Source organism: Triturus cristatus, chromosome 6 (assembly GCF_964204655.1).
Source record: "Triturus cristatus chromosome 6, aTriCri1.1, whole genome shotgun sequence".
NCBI classification, from domain to species: Eukaryota; Metazoa; Chordata; class Amphibia; order Caudata; family Salamandridae; genus Triturus; species Triturus cristatus.
The window spans coordinates 1,858,876,801-1,858,899,645 of NC_140589.1; the positions used below are offsets into that span (position 1 = coordinate 1,858,876,801).

Below are 22,845 nucleotides of genomic sequence, written 5' to 3' on the forward strand. Positions count from 1 at the left end.
GAGAGTTCATTGGCGCTACCTCAACATGGTCTTTAATGAGCTACATGTAGCAAGGGGTTGTAATATTCACCTGGCACACACCCGGGGGATAGCCTTCATTTCTACTGTTTAGTGCCAGTACAACCTCGTGTACATTAACTATACCTCGCCCCTTCTCCATGCACATATTACATCACTTAGAGCATATCAAATCATAGCTTTCTTAGCAACACTTATGACATCTCAAAGGAAATGATTGATCAACACACAGTGCACGGTAGAGTCGCGAGTTATAGCTAATGTAGTGTGTCGAGTGAGTTGACAATTCTGTGTACGGAGGTGCGCAATGTATGGTAATTTGATCAAAGTGCGTAAAGTACAAATGTAAGTTATAAGTAAACGTGTGCACAGAGGCGTGCGAATGATAGTACCTTGAATGTGCTGCATAAATTATACATTTTAGTTACAACTATAACTTCTAACATTCTAATATTTGTGTTGTATAAATTGAGTTTTTATTGAAATAATAAATAAAGGTTTCCTAACTATGTTATTTTTAACTTTTATTTTTTTCATGGAATATGCTCACACACACCCACCCACACACAATGCACACACAATCATACACATATATCAGACACATATGTATACTGTATGGTGTGTGAAGGAAGCTTGCAGTCTATAAATGAGTGCCACAGGCAGCCCTGCATGTGCATTATAATAGCCCCAACCCCACTGACTTCGCACCGATCCAAGACCCTTGAAATAGACAAAAGTATTCATGTGTTTCATTACCAAGAAAAACTAAAGATGTTTTTCCAATAGTGAACTGACCTTGTGAGAGTGTCGGAGTACCTTGTGAGGGGTTGCTCCAAACAGCCCCCACACCCCACCTTTGATCCAGGCCTGAACACAAGACAATTATTTCTGGGGATTGAACAAAGAAATAGAATCTCCAAAGAGATACTGGGAGGCCTAAAGGCCCAAAGACTGTGGACTCACGTGCAAGAGATTCCTGTCCCTCCACTAGGGGCGCCATGCAGAGCAAAAGGACGAGGGCCATTAGCAAGATGGCGGCTGCAGTCTTCATCCTGTCCGGCCAGTGATATCTGAATCTCTGCTGCACCTGTGTCTAGTATTTATGGGCTATTGCAGGTGGGGGAGGAGGGGGAAGTGACACTACGGAGCACAGGCATCAGCCAACCATGACTTAATGACTGTCCATGTCACAGCCCCAGGCATGTTCCTGGCGACGCATCTCTCTTGTTGGCTATTGTCCCTTCCGGCAGCAGGAACAGGTGTTTTGCAATGGCGGATATCCCCCTTTTAAAATTGCTCAAGAGATTTGGATGAGAAAATGAAGACAGTGACTGCGCAACCTTCAAAGCATTCACGCATGTTTACTGATGGGTCAAACGTTGGGAGCAGAGCTGCGGAAACAGGCTGGGCCCCCAAACCAGAGGTGTTCACAGGCACGGGCGAGGAGGGCACCTGCACCCGGCCCATTCTTCCAGGACCCTGGTAATGCCCCCTCTCGTGCCCACTCCCACCCCCTACTCTCGGATTAGCAGTTTACCAGGCCTCCATGCCCTCTCTCCAGTGCCTGCAAGAAAACCTCAAAAGTTGGCAACAGCCCAGATTTCTCTGTGTTGTGTTTTTCAGTGGGAACTGAAGGTGTAGTTACTGGATATCTTGGAGAGACGCTGGCTCTTATATTTAGTGAACCCAATGCAATGTTCACAAAAACATGCCCAGTGACAGCCAGGCAATACAACACACAGTCTGACTGGAAGCCACACATGAAAGTACCAGCGACCACGTGCAGCGCCTAGAACTCTTTACAGCTGCGGCAGGAAGCATTAAATGAAGATCCTTGTCGTAGGTGACGGTGCACAGAGCCCAGGACACGAGGAGGCAGCAGCGTTACTCTGGAATAAGGACACTGCCTGATTGCATTGACCTTTACAGACACATATGGATTAATATGCATCAATACATTAACACTTTGAGCCATATTCTGCATGGCACTGAGCAGGGAAAGAGCCTTCCCAGCCTTTCCGAGTACAGTCTGGTGGGTCGCCTCTCTCTGCCCCCCTTGGAGACATTTTTAGAACAATAATTCCACTTGGTGCATTTCTCAGCCCACCTCTGAAGAGGGTCCCAAGGCTCCAGGGGCTCCTGGGAGCTGAGTGTGGACTCCCAGGGAATAACCAGAACCATCCAGAGTCGCACACTCAAGCTGACCTTTCCCAGAGAGGTCAGAGGTCACCCTTTCACACTGAGAATGGTACATCACCATTTTCTTTACCAACGGGGAAAGATGGATTTGAATACTCTTGTTGCAGCAGACAGGTTCCTGTCTTCCCAGATGTTCATGGCCTTTCCCTCTTTTGAATTTACTGGGATATAACTCGGCGTGGTCTTCTACCGTTTCCAACATAAACTGAGACCCGTATTCGTTTTCCTTCACTTGTGTCTTCCCATCTCGCCTCTTTGCCTTTAGCATGGATTACCTGTCGGGATTCTTTCATCTGGCCACCACAAGGCCCTTCTAGGTCCTTCCCTTGCCACAGTTTACACCAGAGTGCCACCAGACACCGGCAATCCCCAGTCCACGGTTTCACTCCAGTCCTGGTATTCAGGATGCCAAACTGAGTTCTGGTTTTTGCCAACACCACCTTCTGGAGATGGAGCCCTGGTTTTAATCTTGGTTCCTGGACTCTACAGATCCACGGACTGATCCATATATGGTTTTCGGACTGTCCTCCGTCTGACCTCTGATCCGGTCCTGGTTTCCTTGTTTGCTTTGTTGTGCTTTCTGGCTTCTTTAGTCTTTGCTTCTCCAAGTCCCAGTGCAGCCTTCCCTCTCATGGTAGAGCTCTGAGTCTCAGCACCTGTCTGATTCCTAACACGTGGGTCTCTCCCTTGGCTCTCTCTCTTCCTTGGCTCTCTCTCCCTTGGCTCACTCTCTCCCTTGGCTCTCTCTCCCTTGGCGCTCTCTCTCCCTTGGCTCTCTCTCCCCCTTGGCACTCTCTCCCCCTTGGCTCTCTCTCTCCCTTGGCGCTGTCTCTCCCATGGCGCTCTCTCTCCCTTGGCTCTCTCTCTCCCTTGGCTTTCTCTCTCCCTTGGCGCTCTCTCTCCCTTGGCTCTCTCTCTCCCTTGGCTCTCTCTCCCTTGGCTCTCTCTCTCCCTTGGCTCTCTCTCCCTTGGCTCTCTCTCTCCCTTGGCTCTCTCTCCCTTGGCTCTCTCTCGCCCTTGGCTCTCTCTCTCCCATGGCGCTCTCACTCCCTTGGTGCTCTCTCTCCCTTGGCGCTCTCTCTCCCTTGGCTATCTCTCTCCCTTGGCTCTCTCTCTCCCTTGGCTCTCTCTCTCCCTTGGCGCTCTCTCTCCCTTGGCTCTCTCTCTCCCTTGGCTCTCTCTCTCCCTTGGCGCTCTCTCTCCCATGGTGCTCTCTCTCCCTTGGCTCTCTCTCTCCCTTGGCTCTCTCTCTCCCTTGGCGCTCTCTCTGCCTTGGCGCTCTCTCTCCCTTGGCTCTCTCTCTCCCTTGGCACTCTCCCTTGGCTCTCTCTCTCCCTTGGCACTCTCTCCCCCTTGGCGCTCTCTCTCCCTGGGCGCTCTCTCTCCCTTGGCTCTCTCTCTCCCTTGGCTCTCTCTCTCCCTTGGCGCTCTCTCTCCCTTGGCGCTCTCTCTCCCTTGGCTCGCTCTCTCTCCCTTGGCGCTCTCTCTCCCTTGGCGCTCTCTCTCCCTTGGCGCTCTCTCTCCCTTGGTTCTTTCTCTCCCTTGGCGCTCTCTCTCCCTTGGCGCTCTCTCTCCCTTGGCGCTCTCTCTCCCTTGGCGCTCTCTCTCCCTTGGCTCTCTCTCACCCTTGGCGCTCTCTCTCCCTTGGCACTCTCTCTCCCTTGGCTGCCTCTCTCCCTTGGCGCTCTCTCTCCCTTGGCACTCTCTCCCTTGGCGCTCTCTCTCCCTTGGCTCTCTCTCCCCCTTGGCTCTCTTTCTCCCTTGGCTCTCTCTCCCTTGGCTCTCTCTCTCCCTTGGCGCTCTCTCCCTTGGCTCTCTCTCTCCCTTGGCTCTCTCTCTCCCTTGGCGCTCTCTCCCCCTTGGCTCTCTCTCTCCCTTGGCTCTCTCTGTCCCTTGGCTCTCTCTCTCCCTTGGCACACTCTCTCCCTTGGCTCTCTCTCGCCCTTGGCTCTCTCTCTCCCTTGGCTCTCTCTCTCCCTTGGCGCTCTCTCTCCATTGGCTCTCTCTCTCCCTTGGCTCTCTCTCTCCCTTGGCGCTCTCTCTCCCTTGGAGCTCTCTCTCCCTTGGCTCTCTCTCTCCCTTGGCTCTCTCTCTCCCTTGGCTCTCTCTCTCCCTTGGCGCTCTCTCTCCCTTGGCGCTCTCTCTCCCTTGGCTCTCTCTCTCCCTTGGCTGCCTCTCTCCCTTGGCACTCTCTCTCCCTTGGCTCTCTCTCCCTTGGCGCTCTCTCTCCCTTGGCTCTCTCTCCCCCTTGGCTCTCTCTCTCCCTTGGCTCTCTCTCCCTTGGCTCTCTCTCTCCCTTGGCGCTCTCTCCCTTGGCTCTCTCTCTCCCTTGGCTCTCTCTCTCCCTTGGCGCTCTCTCTCCCTTGGCTCTCTCTCTCCCTTGGCTCTCTCTCTCCCTTGGCTCTCTCTCTCCCTTGGCTCTCTCGCTCCCTTGGCGCTCTCTCTCCCTTGGCTCTCTCTCGCCCTTGGCTCTCCCTCTCCCTTGGCGCTCTCTCTCCCTTGGCTCTCTCTCTCCCTTTGCTCTCTCTCTCCCTAGGCACTCTCTCTCCCTTGGAGCTCTCTCTCCCTTGGCTCTCTCTCTCCCTTGGCTCTCTCTCTCCCTTGGCTCTCTCTCTCCCTTGGTGCTCTCTCTCCCTTGGCGCTCTCTCTCCCTTGGCGCTCTCTCTCCCTTGGCGCTCTCTCTCCCTTGGCTCTCTCTCTCCCTTGGCTCTCTCTCTCCCTTGGCACTCTCCCTTGGCTCTCTCTCTCCCTTGGCGCTCTCTCTCCCTTGGCGCTCTCTCTCCCTTGGCTCTCTCACTCCCTTGGTGCTCTCTCTCCCTTGGCTCTCTCTCCCTTGGCGTTCTCTCTCCCTTGGCTCACTCTCTCCCTTGGCGCTCTCTCTCCCTTGGCGCTCTCTCTCCCTTGGCGCTCTCTCTCCCTTGGCTCTCTCTCTCCCTTGGTTCTCTCTCTCCCTTGGCACTCTCCCTTGGCTCTCTCTCTCCCTTGGCGCTCTCTCTCCCTTGGCGCTCTCTCTCCCTTGGCTCTCTCACTCCCTTGGCGCTCTCTCTCCCTTGGCGCTCTCTCTCCCTTGGCTCTCTCTCTCCCTTGGCGCTCTCTGTCCCTTGGCTCTCTCTCCCTTGGCGCTCTCTCTCCCTTGGCGCTCTCTCTCCCTTGGCTCTCTCACTCCCTTGGCGCTCTCTGTCCCTTTGCTCTCTCTCCCTTGGCGTTCTCTCTCCCTTGGCTCTCTCTCTCCCTTGGCGCTCTCTCTCCCTTGGCGCTCTCTCTCCCTTGGCGCTCTCTCTCCCTTGGCTCTCTCTCTCCCTTGGTTCTCTCTCTCCCTTGGCACTCTCCCTTGGCTCTCTCTCTCCCTTGGCGCTCTCTCTCCCTTGGCGCTCTCTCTCCCTTGACTCTCTCACTCCCTTGGCGCTCTCTCTCCCTTGGCTCTCTCTCTCTTGGCTCTCTCTCTCCCTTGGCGCTCTCTCTCCCTTGGCTCTCTCCCTCCCTTGGTGCTCTCTCTCCCTTAGCTCTCTCTCTCCCTTGGCTCTCTCTCTCCCTTGGCTCTCTCTCCCTTGGCGCTCTCTCTCCCTTGGCGCTCTCTCTCCCTTGGCTCTCTCTCTCCCTTGGCGCTCTCTCTCCCTTTGCTCTCTCTCCCTTGGCGCTCTCTCTCCCTTGACTCTCTCTCTCCCTTGGCTCTCTCTCTCCCTTGGCGCTCTCTCTCCCTTGGCTCTCTCTCTCTCTTGGTGCTCTCTCTCCCTTGGTGCTCTCTCTCCCTTGGCTCTCTCTCTCCCTTGGTTCTCTCTCTCCCTGGGCTCTCTACTCTCCCTTGGCTCTCTCACCCTTGGCGCTCTTTCTCCCTTGGCTCTCTCTCTCCCTTGGCTCTCTCTCCCTTGGCGCTCTCTCTCCCTTGGCGCTCTCTCTCCCTTGGCTCTCTCTCTCCCTTGGCGCTCTCTCTCCCTTCGCTCTCTCTCCCTTGGCGCTCTCTCTCCCTTGGCTCTCTCTCTCCCTTGGCTCTCTCTCTCCCTTGGCGCTCTCTCTCCCTTGGCTCTCTCTCTCTCTTGGTGCTCTCTCTCCCTTGGTGCTCTCTCTCCCTTGGTTCTCTCTCTCCCTTGGTTCTCTCTCTCCCTTGGCTCTCTACTCTCCCTTGGCTCTCTCACCCATGGCGCTCTCTCTCCCTTGGCGATCTCTCTCCCTTGGCGCTCTCTCTCCCTTGGCGCTCTCTCTCCCTTGGCGCTCTCTCTCTCCTTTGGCGCTCTCTCTCCCTTGGCTCTCTCTCTCCCTTGGCTCTCTCTCTCCCTTGGCTCTCTCTCTCTCCCTTGGTGCTCTCTCTCTCCCTTGGCGCTCTCTCTCTCCTTTGGCGCTCTCTCTCCCTTGGCTCTCTCTCTCCCTTGGCTCTCTCTCTCCCTTGGCTCTCTCTCTCTCCCTTGGCGCTCTCGCTCCCTTGGCGCTCTCTCTCCCTTGGCTCTCTCTCTCTCCCTTGGCGCTCCCTCTCCCTTGGTGCTCTCTCTCCCTTGGCTCTCTCTCCCTTGGCTCTCTCTCTCCCTTGGTTCTCTCTCTCCCTTGGCTCTCTACTCTCCCTTGGCTCTCTCTCCCTTGGTGCTCTCTCACCCTTGGCGCTCTCTCTCCCTTGGCGCTCTCTCTCCCTTGGCTCTCTCTCTCCCTTGGCTCTCTCTCCCTTGGCTCTCTCTCTCCCTTGGCGCTCTCTCTCCCTTGGCGCTCTCTCTCCCTTGGCGCTCTCTCTCCCTTGGCTCTCTCTCTCCCTTTGCTCTCTCTCTCCCTTGGCGCTCTCTCTCCCTTGGCGCTCTCTCTCCCTTGGAGCTCTCTCTCCCTTGGCTCTCTCTCTCCCTTGGCTCTCTCTCTCCCTTGGCTCTCTCTCTCCCTTGGCGCTCTCTCTCCCTTGGCTCACTCTCTCACTTGGCGCTCTCTCTCCTTGGCTCTCTCTCTCCCTTGGCTCTCTCTCTCCCTTGGCACTCTCCCTTGGCTCTCTCTCTCCCTTGGCGCTCTCTCTCCCTTGGCGCTCTCTCTCCCTTGGCTCTCTCATTCCCTTGGCGCTCTCTCTCCCTTGGCTCTCTCTCCCTTGGCGTTCTCTCTCCCTTGGCTCTCTCTCTCCCTTGGCTCTCTCTCTCCCTTGGCGCTCTCTCTCCCTTGGCGCTCTCTCTCCCTTGGCTCTCTCTCTCCCTTGGCTCTCTCTCTCCCTTGGCTCTCTCTCTCCCTTGGCGCTCTCTCTCCCTTGGTGCTCTCTCTCCCGTGGCTCTCTCTCTCCCTTGGTTCTCTCTCTCCCTTGGCTCTCTACTCTCCCTTGGCTCTCTCACTCATGGCGCTCTCTCTCCCTTGGCGCTCTCTCTCCCTTGGTGCTCTCTCTCCCTTGGCGCTCTCTCTTCCTTGGCGCTCTCTCTCTCCTTTGGCGCTCTCTCTCTCCTTTGGCGCTCTCTCTCCCTTGGCTCTCTCTCTCCCTTGGCTCTCTCTCTCCCTTGGCTCTCTCTCTCTCCCTTGGCGCTCTCTCTCTCCCTTGGCGCTCTCTCTCTCCTTTGGCGCTCTCTCTCCCTTGGCTCTCTCTCTCCCTTGGCTCTCTCTCTCCCTTGGCTCTCTCTCTCTCCCTTGGCGCTCTCGCTCCCTTGGCGCTCTCTCTCCCTTGGCTCTCTCTCTCCCTTGGCTCTCTCTCTCTCCCTTGGCGCTCCCTCTCCCTTGGTGCTCTCTCTCCCTTGGCTCTCTCTCCCTTGGCTCTCTCTCTCCCTTGGTTCTCTCTCTCCCTTGGCTCTCTACTCTCCCTTGGCTCTCTCTCCCTTGGTGCTCTCTCACCCTTGGCGCTCTCTCTCCCTTGGCGCTCTCTCTCCCTTGGTGCTCGCTCTCCCTTGGCTCTCTCTCTCCCTTGGCTCTCTCTCCCTTGGCTCTCTCTCTCCCTTGGCGCTCTCTCTCCCTTGGCGCTCTCTCTCCCTTGGCGCTCTCTCTCCCTTGGCTCTCTCTCTCCCTTTGCTCTCTCTCTCCCTTGGCGCTCTCTCTCCCTTGGCGCTCTCTCTCCCTTGGAGCTCTCTCTCCCTTGGCTCTCTCTCTCCCTTGGCTCTCTCTCTCCCTTGGCTCTCTCTCTCCCTTGGCGCTCTCTCTCCCTTGGCTCACTCTCTCCCTTGGCGCTCTCTCTCCTTGGCTCTCTCTCTCCCTTGGCTCTCTCTCTCCCTTGGCACTCTCCCTTGGCTCTCCCTCTCCCTTGGTGCTCCCACTCCCTTGGCGCTCTCTCTCCCTTGGCTCTCTCACTCCCTTGGCGCTCTCTCTCCCTTGGCTCTCTCTCCCTTGGCGTTCTCTCTCCCTTGGCTCTCTCTCTCCCTTGGCTCTCTCTCTCCCTTGGCGCTCTCTCTCCCTTGGCGCTCTCTCTCCCTTGGCTCTCTCTCTCCCTTGGTTCTCTCTCTCCCTTGGCACTCTCCCTTGGCTCTCTCTCTCCCTTGGCGCTCTCTCTCCCTTGGCTCTCTCACTCCCTTGGTGCTCTCTCTCCCTTGGCGCTCTCTCTCCCTTGGCTCTCTCTCTCCCTTGGCGCTCTCTCTCCCTTGGCTCTCTCTCTCCCTTGTCTCTCTCTCTCCCTTGGCACTCTGCCTTGGCTCACTCTCTCCCTTGGCGCTCTCTCTCCCTTGGCGCTCTCTCTCCCTTGGCTCTCTCACTCCCTTGGCGCTCTCTCTCCCTTGGCTCTCTCTCCCTTGGCGTTCTGTCTCCCTTGGCTCTCTCTCTCCCTTGGCACTCTCTCTCCCTTGGTGCTCTCTCTCCCTTGGCGCTCTCTCTCCCTTGGTTCTCTCTCTCCCTTGGCACTCTCCCTTGGCTCTCTCTCTCCCTTGGCGCTCTCTCTCCCTTGGCTCTCTCACTCCCTTGGCGCTCTCTCTCCCTTGGCTCTCTCTCTCTTGGCTCTCTCTCTCCCTTGGCGCTCTCTCTCCCTTGGCTCTCTCTCTCCCTTGGTGCTCTCTCTCCCTTGGCTCTCTCTCTCCCTTGGCTCTCTCTCTCCCTTGGCTCTCTCTCCCTTGGCACTCTCTCTCCCTTGTCGCTCTCTCTCCCTTGGCTCTCTCTCTCCCTTGGCTCTCTCTCTCCCTTGGCTCTCTCTCTCCCTTGGCTCTCTCTCTCCCTTGGCGCTCTCTCTCCCTTGGCTCTCTCTCCATTGGCTCTCTCTCTCCCTTGGCGCTCTCTCTCCCTTGGCTCTCTCTCTCCCTTGGCGCTCTCTCTCCCTTGGCGCTCTCTCTCCCTTCGCTCTCTGTTCCTTGGCGCTCTCTCTCCCTTGGCTCTCTCTCTCCCTTGGCTCTCTCTCTCCCTTGGCGCTCTCTCTCCCTTGGCTCTCTCTCTCTCTTGGTGCTCTCTCTCCCTTGGTGCTCTCTCTTCCTTGGCTCTCTCTCTCCCTTGGTTCTCTCTCTCCCTTGGCTCTCTACTCTCCCCTGGCTCTCTCTCCCTTGGTGCTCTCTCACCCTTGGCGCTCTCTCGCCCTTGGCGCTCTCTCTCCCTTGGCACTCTCTCTCCCTTGGAGCTCTCTCTCCCTTGGCACTCTCTCTCTCCTTTGACGCTCTCTCTCCCTTGGCTCTCTCTCTCCCTTGGCTCTCTCTCTCCCTTGGCTCTCTCTCTCTCCCTTTGCGCTCTCTCTCCCTTGGCGCTCTCTCTCTCCTTTGGCGCTCTCTCTCCCTTGGCTCTCTCTCTCCCTTGGCTCTCTCTCTCTCCCTTGGCGCTCTCTCTCCCTTGGCGCTCTCTCTCCCTTGGTGCTCTCTCTCCCTTGGCGCTCTCTCTCCCTTGGTTCTCTCTCTCCCTTGGCACTCTCCCTTGCCTCTCTCACTCCCTTGGCGCTCTCTCTCCCTTGGCTCTCTCTCTCTTGGCTCTCTCTCTCCCTTGGCGCTCTCTCTCCCTTGGCTCTCTCTCTTCCTTGGTGCTCTCTCTCCCTTGGCTCTCTCGCTCCCTTGGCTCTCTCTCTCTCCCTTGGCTCTCTCTCCCTTGGCGCTCTCTCTCCCTTGGCGCTCTCTCTCTCTTGGCTCTCTCTCTCCCTTGGCTCTCTCTCTCCCTTGGCTCTCTCTCTCCCTTGGCGCTCTCTCTCCCTTGGCTCTCTCTCCATTGGCTCTCTCTCTCCCTTGGCGCTCTCTCTCCCTTGGCTCTCTCTCTCCCTTGGCGCTCTCTCTCCCTTGGCGCTCTCTCTCCCTTCGCTATCTGTCCCTTGGTGCTCTCTCTCCCTTGGCTCTCTCTCTCCCTTGGCTCTCTCTCTCCCTTGGCGCTCTCTCTCCCTTGGCTCTCTCTCTCTCTTGGTGCTCTCTCTCCCTTGGTGCTCTCTCTCCCTTGGCTCTCTCTCTCCCCTGGTTCTCTCTCTCCCTTGGCTCTCTACTCTCCCTTGGCTCTCTCTCCCTTGGTGCTCTCTCACCCTTGGGGCTCTCTCACCCTTGGCGCTCTCTCTCCCTTGGCGCTCTCTCTCCCTTGGCGCTCTCTCTTCCTTGGCACTCTCTCTCTCCTTTGACGCTCTCTCTCCCTTGGCTCTCTCTCTCCCTTGGCTCTCTCTCTCCCTTGGCTCTCTCTCTCTCCCTTTGCGCTCTCTCTCCCTTGGCGCTCTCTCTCTCCTTTGGCGCTCTCTCTCCCTTGGCTCTCTCTCTCCCTTGGCTCTCTCTCTCCCTTGGCTCTCTCTCTCTCCCTTGGCGCTCTCTCTCCCTTGGTGCTCTCTCTCCCTTGGCTCTCTCTCTCCCTTGGCTCTCTCTCTCCCCCTTGACGCTCTCTCTCCCTTGGCTCTCTCTCTCTCTTGGTGCTCTCTCTCCCTTGGTGCTCTCTCTCCCTTGGCTCTCTCTCTCCCTTGGTTCTCTCTCTCCCTTGGCTCTCTACTCTCCCTTGGCTCTCTCTCCCTTGGTGCTCTCTCACCCTTGGCGCTCTCTCTCCCTTGGCGCTCTCTCTCCCTTGGCGCTCTCTCTCCCTTGGCGCTCTCTCTCTCCTTTGGCGCTCTCTCTCCCTTGGCTCTCTCTCTCCCTTGGCTCTCTCTCTCCCTTGGCTCTCTCTCTCTCCCTTGGCGCTCTCTCTCCCTTGGCACTCTCTCTCTCCTTTGGCGCTCTCTCTCCCTTGGCTCTCTCTCTCCCTTGGCTCTCTCTCTCCCTTGGCTCTCTCTCTCCCTTGGTCTCTCCCTTGGCGCTCTCTCTCCCTTGGCTCTCTCTCTCCCTTGGCTCTCTCTCTCTCCCTTGGTGCTCGCTCTCCCTTGGCGCTCTCTCTCCCTTGGCTCTCTCTCCCTTGGCTCTCTCTCTCCCTTGGTTCTCTCTCTCCCTTGGCTCTCTGCTCTCCCTTGTCTCTCTCTCCCTTGGTGCTCTCTCACCCTTGGCGCTCTCTCTCCCTTGGCGCTCTCTCTCCCTTGGCTCTCTCTCTCCCTTGGCGCTCTCTCTCCCTTGGCTCTCTCTCCATTGGCTCTCTCTCTCCCTTGGCGCTCTCTCTCCCTTGGCTCTCTCTCTCCCTTGGCGCTCTCTCTCCCTTTGCTCTCTCTCCCTTGGCGCTCTCTCTCCCTTTGCTCTTTCTCTCCCTTGGCTCTCTCTCTCCCTTGGCGCTCTCTCTCCCTTGGCTCTCTCTCTCTCTTGGTGCTCTCTCTCCCTTGGTGCTCTCTCTCCCTTGGCTCTCTCTCCCTTGGCTCTCTACTCTCCCTTGGCTCTCTCTCCCTTGGTGCTCTCTCACCCTTGGTGCTCTCTCTCCCTTGGCGCTCTCTCTCCCTTGGCTCTCTCTCTCTCTTGGTGCTCTCTCTCCCTTGGTGCTCTCTCTCCCTTGGCTCTCTCTCCATTGGCTCTCTACTCTGCCTTGGCTCTCTCTCCCTTGGCGCTCTCTCTCCCTTGGCTCTCTCTCTCCCATGGCGCTCTCTCTCCCTTGGCTCTCTCTCCATTGGCTCTCTCTCTCCCTTGGCGCTCTCTCTCCCTTGGCTCTCTCGCTACCTTGGCGCTCTCTCTCCCTTCGCTCTCTCTCCCTTGGCGCTCTCTCTCCCTTGGCTCTCTCTCTCCCTTGGCTCTCTCTCTCCCTTGGCTCTCTCTCTCCCTTGGCTTTCTCTCTCTCTTGGTGCTCTCTCTCCTTTGGTGCTTTCTCTCCCATGGCGCTCTCTCTCCCTTGACTCTCTCTCCCTTGGCTCTCTCTCTCCCTTGGTTCTCTCTCTCCCTTGGCTCTCTACTCTCCCTTGGCTCTCTCTCCCTTGGTGCTCTCTCACCCTTGGCGCTCTCTCTCCCTTGGCGCTCTCTCTCCCTTGGCGCTCTCTCTCTCTTGGCTCTCTCTCTCCCTTGGCTCTCTCTCTCCCTTGGCTCTCTCTCTCCCTTGGCGCTCTCTCTCCCTTGGCTCTCTCTCCATTGGCTCTCTCTCTCCCTTGGCGCTCTCTCTCCCTTGGCTCTCTCTCTCCCTTGGCGCTCTCTCTCCCTTGGCGCTCTCTCTCCCTTCGCTCTCTGTCCCTTGGCGCTCTCTCTCCCTTGGCTCTCTCTCTCCCTTGGCTCTCTCTCTCCCTTGGCGCTCTCTCTCCCTTGGCTCTCTCTCTCTCTTGGTGCTCTCTCTCCCTTGGTGCTCTCTCTCCCTTGGCTCTCTCTCTCCCTTGGTTCTCTCTCTCCCTTGGCTCTCTACTCTCCCTTGGCTCTCTCTCCCTTGGTGCTCTCTCACCCTTGGCGCTCTCTCGCCCTTGGCGCTCTCTCTCCCTTGGCGCTCTCTCTCCCTTGGCGCTCTCTCTTCCTTGGCACTCTCTCTCTCCTTTGACGCTCTCTCTCCCTTGGCTCTCTCTCTCCCTTGGCTCTCTCTCTCCCTTGGCTCTCTCTCTCTCCCTTTGCGCTCTCTCTCCCTTGGCACTCTCTCTCTCCTTTGGCGCTCTCTCTCCATTGGCTCTCTCTCTCCCTTGGCTCTCTCTCTCCCTTGGCTCTCTCTCTCTCCCTTGGCGCTCTCTCTCCCTTGGTGCTCTCTCTCCCTTGGCTCTCTCTCTCCCTTGGCTCTCTCTCTCCCCCTTGACGCTCTCTCTCCCTTGGCTCTCTCTCTCTCTTGGTGCTCTCTCTCCCTTGGTGCTCTCTCTCACTTGGCTCTCTCTCTCCCTTGGTTCTCTCTCTCCCTTGGCTCTCTACTCTCCCTTGGCTCTCTCTCCCTTGGTGCTCTCTCACCCTTGGCGCTCTCTCTCCCTTGGCGCTCTCTCTCCCTTGGCGCTCTCTCTCCCTTGGCGCTCTCTCTCTCCTTTGGCGCTCTCTCTCCCTTGGCTCTCTCTCTCCCTTGGCTCTCTCTCTCCCTTGGCTCTCTCTCTCTCCCTTGGCGCTCTCTCTCCCTTGGCACTCTCTCTCTCCTTTGGCGCTCTCTCTCCCTTGGCTCTCTCTCTCCCTTGGCTCTCTCTCTCCCTTGGCTCTCTCTCTCTCCCTTGGTCTCTCCCTTGGCGCTCTCTCTCCCTTGGCTCTCTCTCTCCCTTGGCTCTCTCTCTCTCCCTTGGCGCTCGCTCTCCCTTGGCGCTCTCTCTCCCTTGGCTCTCTCTCCCTTGGCTCTCTCTCTCCCTTGGTTCTCTCTCTCCCTTGGCTCTCTACTCTCCCTTGGCTCTCTCTCCCTTGGTGCTCTCTCACCCTTGGCGCTCTCTCTCCCTTGGCGCTCTCTCTCCCTTGGCTCTCTCTCTCCCTTGGCGCTCTCTCTCCCTTGGCTCTCTCTCCATTGGCTCTCTCTCTCCCTTGGCGCTCTCTCTCCCTTGGCTCTCTCTCTCCCTTGGCGCTCTCTCTCCCTTTGCTCTCTCTCCCTTGGCGCTCTCTCTCCCTTTGCTCTTTCTCTCCCTTGGCTCTCTCTCTCCCTTGGCGCTCTCTCTCCCTTGGCTCTCTCTCTCTCTTGGTGCTCTCTCTCCCTTGGTGCTCTCTCTCCCTTGGCTCTCTCTCCCTTGGCTCTCTACTCTCCCTTGGCTCTCTCTCCCTTGGTGCTCTCTCACCCTTGGTGCTCTCTCTCCCTTGGCGCTCTCTCTCCCTTGGCTCTCTCTCTCTCTTGGTGCTCTCTCTCCCTTGGTGCTCTCTCTCCCTTGGCTCTCTCTCCATTGGCTCTCTACTCTCCCTTGGCTCTCTCTCCCTTGGCGCTCTCTCTCCCTTGGCTCTCTCTCTCCCATGGCGCTCTCTCTCCCTTGGCTCTCTCTCCATTGGCTCTCTCTCTCCCTTGGCGCTCTCTCTCCCTTGGCTCTCTCGCTACCTTGGCGCTCTCTCTCCCTTCGCTCTCTCTCCCTTGGCGCTCTCTCTCCCTTGGCTCTCTCTCTCCCTTGGCTCTCTCTCTCCCTTGGCTCTCTCTCTCCCTTGGCTTTCTCTCTCTCTTGGTGCTCTCTCTCCTTTGGTGCTTTCTCTCCCATGGCGCTCTCTCTCCCTTGACTCTCTCTCCCTTGGCTCTCTCTCTCCCTTGGTTCTCTCTCTCCCTTGGCTCTCTACTCTCCCTTGGCTCTCTCTCCCTTGGTGCTCTCTCACCCTTGGCGCTCTCTCTCCCTTGGCGCTCTCTCTCCCTTGGCGCTCTCTCCCCCTTGGCGCTCTCTCTCCCTTGACGCTCTCTCTCCCTTGGCTCTTTCTCTCCCTTGACGCTCTCTCTCCCTTGGCGCTCTCTCTCCTTTGGCGCTCTCTCTCCCTTGGCTCTCTCTCTCCCTTGGCTCTCTCTCTCCCTTGCTGCTCTCTCTCCCTTGGCGCGCTCTCTCTCCCTTGGCTCTCTCTCTCCCTTGGCTCTCTCTCTCCCTTGGCGCTCTCTCTCCCTTGGCTCTCTCTCTCCCTTGGCTCTCTCTCTCCCTTGGCGCTCTCTCTCCCTTGGCTCTCTCTCTCTCTTGGTGCTCTCTCTCCCTTGGCGCTCTCTCTCCCTTGGCGCTCTCTCTCCCTTGGCTCTCTCTCCCTTGGCTCTCTCTCTCCCTTGGTTCTCTCTCTCCCTTGGCTCTCTACTCTCCCTTGGCTCTCTCTCCCTTGGTGCTCTCTCACCCTTGGCGCTCTCTCTCCCTTGGCGCTCTCTCTCCCTTGGCGCTCTCTCTCCCTTGACGCTCTCTCTCCCTTGGCTCTCTCTCTCCCTTGACGCTCTCTCTCCCTTGGCGCTCTCTCTCCCTTGGCGCTCTCTCTCTCCTTTGGCGCTCTCTCTCCCTTGGCGCTCTCCCTTGGCGCTCTCTCTCCCTTGGCTCTCTCTCTCCCTTGGCGCTCTCTCTCCCTTGGCGCTCTCTCTCCCTTGGCTCTCTCTCTCCCTTGGCTCTCTCTCTCTCCCTTGGCTCTCTCTCTCCCTTGGCGCTCTCTCTCCCTTGGCGCTCTCTCTCCCTTGGCGCTCTCTCTCCCTTGGCGCTCTCTCTCCCTTGGCGCTCTCCCTTGGCGCTCTCTCTCCCAGTGCAGCCCTACCAAGTTCCCCAGGTCCTTGCATGGTGTGTTGCTCCGGTACAGGTTTGTTTTCGGATCCTGGAACTTTTAGTCATGTTTATGCCATTAAACGTAGACCTGGCAGCTGTGCCAATGAGGTCAGAGCCCAGTTATCATAGTCGTGTTGCTGCGGAGACTCCCCCTGACAGCTGCACGTTCATTATTTCTTGATTTGTCAGCAGCTGTGCTGCCTTTACATTGAGCCTCTTCCTGCCCCTGGCTCTTGGATGCTGTTCTGTTGATGCTGTAGCTGCCTTGGACCTGTATCTCGAGTTTCCTGTTCTGCCTCCAGACCTCCAGTCTTGTTCCTCTTTGTAACAGAGGCTCCTTGTCTTCTGCTCTCGAGGCCCTGTTCCTGCTGCATTCTTCCAGTCCTGCTCTTGTTTGTGGGCAGATTCCTGGTCCTGTAGTCCAGAGCTGCTTGCTCTCTCTGCACGATAACCCTCCTTGCTCCTTATGACTGCCTTTCCTAGCTTTCTGCGTCTTTCCTGTTTTCCCAGTTAGTTAGGTTGGTCTGTGTCATCTTTTTGTATTGTGCCCTGTTTTCCTCAGTCCATCTCTGTTTGAATCCAGTCCTGACTTTCATGAGCTCTGGTTCTATCCAGTCCAGCCTTTCCTGGTTCTGTGTTGCCCCCTAAGTACTGTTCACTCTGTCCTCTCTTGTGTTTGTGTTTTTAAAAAGTGGTAATTCTTACCAGAAGGTGACAGTGGGTTTGGTGCCCGATGCACAGAGCCATGAGAAGCATTTCCACCTTTATCGGAGCTGCTTGGGGTCTCCCTGGACTCTTTAAGGATGGATACATGTCCCTAACGAATTGTGATTACTTTTCCGTTCCAGAGAGATTATGTATTTTTAAATGGGCAGACAAGCTTTATGTAACAATCAGTCGATTGTTCTCTTGCCATATTGGTTTTATTGTTTGTGTTATTGCCCTTTTCCTCGGTTCTTGTAATCTCTACAGTCTCTTCTCCACTAAAGTATTTTGCAAACATTACCCTATTGCTCTCCAATCTTCAGGATCCAGTACGTTCTTTCCTGGTCCAATTTTCAGGCCCATTTCCTTTCACTCTCCTAGCCTCATGCATTCCCATAGTATGGTAAAACCTGCTCCCTGGATGGTTGTATCCATGCAGAAAGCAAGCTCTCTCTGTTAGACTGTCGAGTCCCTCTCTCGGCTCAGGTCCTGGCGGCATCACAGAGAAGCTACTTGAAGGGGATAGGATGAAACATGAAGGGTTAGGTCAAATCAGCAGAGAGTATGGATTTCCCCCAAGTGAGAGAGATCTCACAGACCTACTGCTCAGGTTCCAAAGGTGCAGCAGGTTCAGTGAGCAAACATATCCTTAGCATTAAGATAACTTTGCACACTCTGGACTCCTCCTGCTACTGCCATAAAAAGTCGATGGTTGGGTACCCCCAATCATTAAACAGCAGCCCAGCAGCAATTGCTCTCTGGCACAAAGGAAACATCATCATCAAAGTATGTCCCCAGCTCAATATGAATTATGACTCTAACACCTGTTACAAATATATCCTGCGAATCCATTAATTTGCACCCAAACATCAGTTTGGCATTTTCTGAAAAAATAAACTTTTCTTCCCAAACGTAAGTTTTATTGTAGCTAAAAAAATTAAACCCTCTCGCAGTAAAGTGTTTACCTTTTTATAAATGGCTCAAACCCCAAATGTGTATTTACCAAGCCTGATCCCTAAATACTAGTGAGTCTTTTTCATGTGTGTGTGTTTTACTGGCTCACAGGCAGAACATGGCTCACATGCCCATGTTGAACAATTACATGCCAGGGATGCCCATCATATGGCAATTGTAGTAACTATCTGTCAAGCATGCCCATCCTTTACAGGAATCCAGCAGAATATGTGGGTGCCCATATTAGCCTGGGATGTACATACATGGGCTCGCAACGCTAATACATGAGTGACTGAAGGTGATGGCAGGTAGATTGTTTTTTCATAGACTATTGAATGGCCTTTGATAGTGTTGACCACTCGATTCCCGTCTACAATTATAGGGGCTATCCAATCGCTGTACTGACATACATGTGTGCAGAATAAACTTGCACAAACCCGCTACATGTCAAGATAGAGCCCAACAGAGAATTTAAGCAGCTTTGTGTGTTGGCCCCTCCCTTTTACAGCTTATATCTAGCAGAGCTGCCCAAACCCTTTCAGACTCCTGCATCTGCTGAAGCGGGTAGTACAAAATGTTGTATACCCCCCATTTCTGCATGTTTATATTAATCCGAATAATCTATTAATTCTAATATTATTAATCTGTTTGAAGTGATATCTAACCAACAATATTAATGAAAGAATTACACGTGGGAGTTGCATTTGCATGGCTAAATTCATTTGTATACTAATATATGTATGTATACTAATAGTAGAAATTAGAATATTGTACGATATATGTTGCTTTTGTGATGTAATTGTAAGTTGCACCAGATGGCATTGCTGGGTGAATATAAACGCTTTGAATGTTGCTATCGTGCTAGATAATTAAATATACATAGGGGAATTAGTGAGGGTTTAACATATTATTAGGTTAGGTTAGGTTAGGTTAATGACATTTGTTAAGCGCATGGTTGCACAGAGAACAGTGCGTCCCCGCGCTGACAGCCCTATCTACATCTCATCAGCTGGATCACAGAAGGAGTGCTTGGCCTGCTATGCTGAATTGAGTTTGGGGAAAAGGTGGGTTTTCAGCCTCTGTCTGAACCTGGTTTCAGACAGCTCCATCCTCAAGTCGATGGGTAGGTTATTCCAGTCATTGCTGGCATGGTGTCTAAAGGAACGACCTCCCATCCTAGCTCTATATATCCGAGGCGCCACTAAAAGCATGCTGCCCATCGACCTCAGGGGACGTGAGGGGCGATAGACAGGAAGCAGGTCCTGGAGATATGGAGGTGCTTTTTTGTGAGCTATACGGTGGGTTATACACATGGTTTTAAATTTGATTCGTTCCTTTATTGGGAGCCAGTGGAGGGAGCGTAATGCATGTTTCCCAGAGGCTCTCCTAGGGAGGTTAAGGACCAGCCTAGCAGCTGCGTTCTGGACGCGTTGTAACTGAGCTAGGCCTTTTTTGCTGAGTCCGCATAGAAGGGAATTCCCATAGTCTAGGTGGGAGGTGACCAAGGCATGTACCATAGTTTTTCTGGAGCTGGGGGGCAAAAGGTCCAGGACTTTCCTCAGGACCTTCAGGAGTCCATAGCATTTTCCGGCAACCTTCCCAACATGGTTGGTGTATGCTAGCTTAGAGTCGAGGAGGAAGCCAAGGTTTTTGACTGTGTCTACTGGGGCCGGGACCAAGCCCAGTTCCGTGGGCCACCAGGCAGAGGTCCAAATGGAAGGGCAGGGGCCTACGATAAGAACTTCCGTCTTGTTGCCATTGAGGCGGAGACAGTTCTGTTTCATCCAGCCGTCAAGTGCTACCAAGCAGGCCGAGAAATTCTCAGCGTCCACAACTGGATCACGGGATAGATTGATCACCAGTTGTGTGTCGTCTGCATAAGAGACTATTGCGACACCATATGACTCCACCAACTTGGCAAGGGGTTCCATGTACAGATTAAATAGAGTGGGGCTCAGGATCGAGCCCTGAGGAACCCCTTGCCTGAGACATCTTACACTGGATTTATATGGTGGGCAGTGCACTTGAAATCTCCTGTTGTTGAGGAAGGAGACCAGCCACTCATGTGCAGGACCGGTTATTCCCTTTTCATTTAGGCGGTCCAGTAATACGGGGTGAGATACGGTATCAAACGCCGCACTTAAGTCCAATAGGACCAGTGCAGCCGTGTGACCCTCGTCCGCCTTACTTCGCAGCAGTTCTGTCGATAGGAGGAGGGCAGTCATGTTTTAATTACGTTTTGTGTTTGTTTTGCTTAAGTTGACCAATTTGGGCCTTCGTAAAAATGGCCGACCCATGACCACGACGGCCTAGTCACTGGTCCACAAGGTTCTGGGTGAAGTGCGCCTGCGCGACAGCCAGCAACCAGTGGCCTCGTCTTGACCTCATGTGAGATGCACCCATCAAGGATGCACTGGGAGAGTTGCCAATTTTGCTAAACAAAAGACTGTCTTTAAAACCGGAACCAGCAAGCGTGATGATCTAACTAAATAGACTATGTGAGAACTTCACCGAATGACCCCAAATCCTCCAATCAGGACTTTCTAAAACTGATTTTTGTTACATTTTGACATTACATTTATTATAAAAGATGGTAGAATAGAGATGGACTGGCTATGCTAAGCTATGCTATGCGATGAAAGGCGCCTTAAGGCTGGGAATGCTGATGCTGACGAAGAGGACGGTGACACTGCTGGACAGCTGTTTATCCTGAACCTTTGACAGACTGAATTGCTGCCTGACTTTGATGAATTCTTTCCTACGATTTGATTGACTTAGAGGACAACTAATAGCCAGATTAGGTAAATATGATGATCGGTGATTTGGTTTATGACTTATTAAAATTGCAATTGATTAGATAAACAAAATTATTATTCTAACAAACAAATGTGTTGGGTGATTTATTTAGAAAAATTAGAATAAGATTAAATGTAGATTTAAGAATTGAGTCACCAAATATCCAATATCAACTAACTGATCCATCGACTAAATGAAGGGAAAATCTCGAGGATCTGAGTTTAATAAAGGTACTTAATGTATGTTCAAGTAAATTAAGTTCTTTAGTTGGAAGGGTATTCCTTTCATGTCAGCGTTTGGACAATTTATCTCTCCCGTGAGAACGGATCAATGAAGTGTGAGTGTTGGTGTTATGGGCCCCACCAATGAATGTAATGAGTGAATATGGTAGTGTAAAATTTGATCTGTGACGAAGGGAGGATTTAAAATTCGCACAGCAACAGTTTTTCTGGTAGCAGAATGATGGTTGTTATTGTTTTGGTTTGGTGATTATTGCATGTACATTGCTGATTGGTTTATGTATTAACACTCTGTTAGAAATGGGATTTCTGGTTGGCTAGGGCTTGCGCCAAAGCCAGGTAGAAACCACCACTCTAGTCAGGGCAGGGGAGATACACGCCAAAGATAACCCCTGCTCACCCCCTTGGTAGCTTGGCACGAGCAGTTAGGCTTATCCCGGAGGCGATGTGTAAAGCGTTTGCGCGCGCACCCAGCAACAACACCCAAGGCCCACCACAAAAGAAACTCCACACAAGGTATTATATAAAAATAGCCTTTGTATTATACCAAAACACATTAGATAAAAACACACACTCTACAATGTGCCAACAGGCACGGGCAGAATTTACAAGGGATTATATGTACAGGGGACAGGGCCACATGGACCACTGTCAGGAATTAGCACTTTTAGAACTTAGCACTTAGACATAGGATATAAAATGACTGTAGCACAAAATAACACATGTAGCACACAACCAGTAACTACTGGTAACTGGTAAGTACCACCTACGCAACCCTAACCACCTTAGGAGAATGTCACGCAGGGAACCAGGACCTCACTAGCACCACCTGTACTAGGGAGAATAACCACCTAAGTATCACAATACCTGTAGGGGTATAAGTACATGACACATGACGCATAAAAACACATTCTGAGGTGTCAACACAAGGCACATGACGCATAAAAACACATTCAGAGGTGCACGTTTAGGAACAATAGCGCAAAAACTCACATTAGACACCACCTGTGGCAGTCCCTAGGCCAACTGGCCTTGTCGGGGCTAGGACGCCCTGTGTCCCAATGTCAGGGCAAGGTTGCGCAGGCTGCGCAAGCCAAAGCGTGGAGGGGCACAACCTAAACGGTGCAGCTGCCCACTAAGTGCTGGGCAGCTGTGGAAAGAAACTTGGCACCGGCGTGCCTCTGGAGCCCTCTCTGGGCTCTGGTATGCAAATATGCCCTGGGGCAATGGTGGAGCCTCGTGGGCTCTAAACAAACAATGTGCCCCGTCGTTGGAGCCTCTAGGCTCTAGACAATTGGCCCCCAAGTCCCCCTGGGACTTTTAAATATCAAATGGCCCCCAGGTTGGAGTCCCTCTGGACTCAGCAATGTGAAATGCTGCCCCTTCGTTGGAGCGCACCAGCGCTCTAAACAAACAATGCTGGCGTACGTTAGAGCCCTCTTCCACCTCCGTCCCCACTCACCGACTGTCCAGGGACTCCAGTCTTCTCCTCGGGGAGGTGGTGCTTCGCCCGGTCCCTCACTTGGGACCGGGAATTCTGCAAGGAGCCTGCAAGGCTCCAGACGTCCTGGGCTGCTCTGGGTTCACAGGGCTCCCTCAACACCATGGGAGCCCCTCTCGGCCCGCAACCCCTCCTCCTCACTTCCGCTGGTCACCCGGGGCTCTCCCTCGCTCTCAGGAGCCCCGGTGGGAGACACCAGCTTCTTCCGCTTCCCGGCTCGCTGGCCGGAACTTCCTTCGGGGTGGGCACCCGCGAATGGCGAACAAAATGCGGGGTGGGCACCTGCGAATGGCGGACAAAATGCGGGGTGGGCACCCGCGAATAGCTCACATAAGCAGGGTGGGCACCCGCACCAAAAGCAACAATATAAGCGGGGTGGGCTCCCGCTAGGCATAATAAGAATGTGGGGTGGGCACCCGCTCCCGGCAGCATCACGGGGGAATCCCTCCAGTGGGGATCTCCTCAGGCAGTATGCAGCGGCGCGCTGCAAAGCTCCAGTGCTCCTTCAGGAACCCAATTTCAGCGCTCCCAGGCGCTAGAAGGCTGTTTCAAGCCTTGGCAGAGTAAAAGGACCAGCAAAAGGTCCAAAGGTCCTGAAGGCGTCCAGGGGGCAAAGCAGGGCCCAGGGGCCAGCAAATAGGGCCCTCCAGCAGGGAGGTAGCCCCCATGGCGGTCCCTCCTGGGCTCCACCAGCAGCAAGCCCCCCTCTGTCAGGATCCAAAAAGAGAACATTTTGTAAGGGGACACAGCCCCTTTTTATACACATAATCCTTTGTTCTCAAAGGTGCAGGGAAGGGGCGAACCAGATACAACTGGTTCCTGAGCACTTTGTTTTGCTCAGCCCCTCTCCCTATTCACAGAATAGGCCAGGGTCATCAGTCGCACCACAGGGGGCGGAGCCAGCATTGTGTGGGGAAAGACCAGCCTTATTCAGGTCCTAGGTGTACTCCTCCCACCCATCTAGCTGCTGATCTCCCCATTCACCACTGGGTGACTCCTCCTGACTCTGGGGATTCCCTAGCCCGTCACATGACCTCAGGCAGCCATTCGCCAGACAAGGCACTCATTTCACACTGCACACAGAAGTGCCCACTTCTAGAAGTGGCACTTCCACACTAGATACATGCACGCCGCACACATCATCACGCAGCATTTTATCACAC

At 54.6% G+C, this 22,845-nt stretch overlaps 1 long non-coding RNA gene across 1 annotated transcript in view; it reads right to left on the minus strand.

Annotated features, from left to right (window-relative positions):
- The window catches only part of LOC146822210 (uncharacterized), an 82,772-nt gene extending 81,682 nt beyond the window's left edge, over positions 1-1,090 (minus strand). Inside the window, exon 1 of the long non-coding RNA XR_014962819.1 lies at positions 982-1,090. This is a non-coding gene — a long non-coding RNA (uncharacterized LOC146822210). The remainder of the gene's footprint in view (positions 1-981) is intronic.
- Between the last annotated feature and the right edge of the window lie 21,755 nt (positions 1,091-22,845).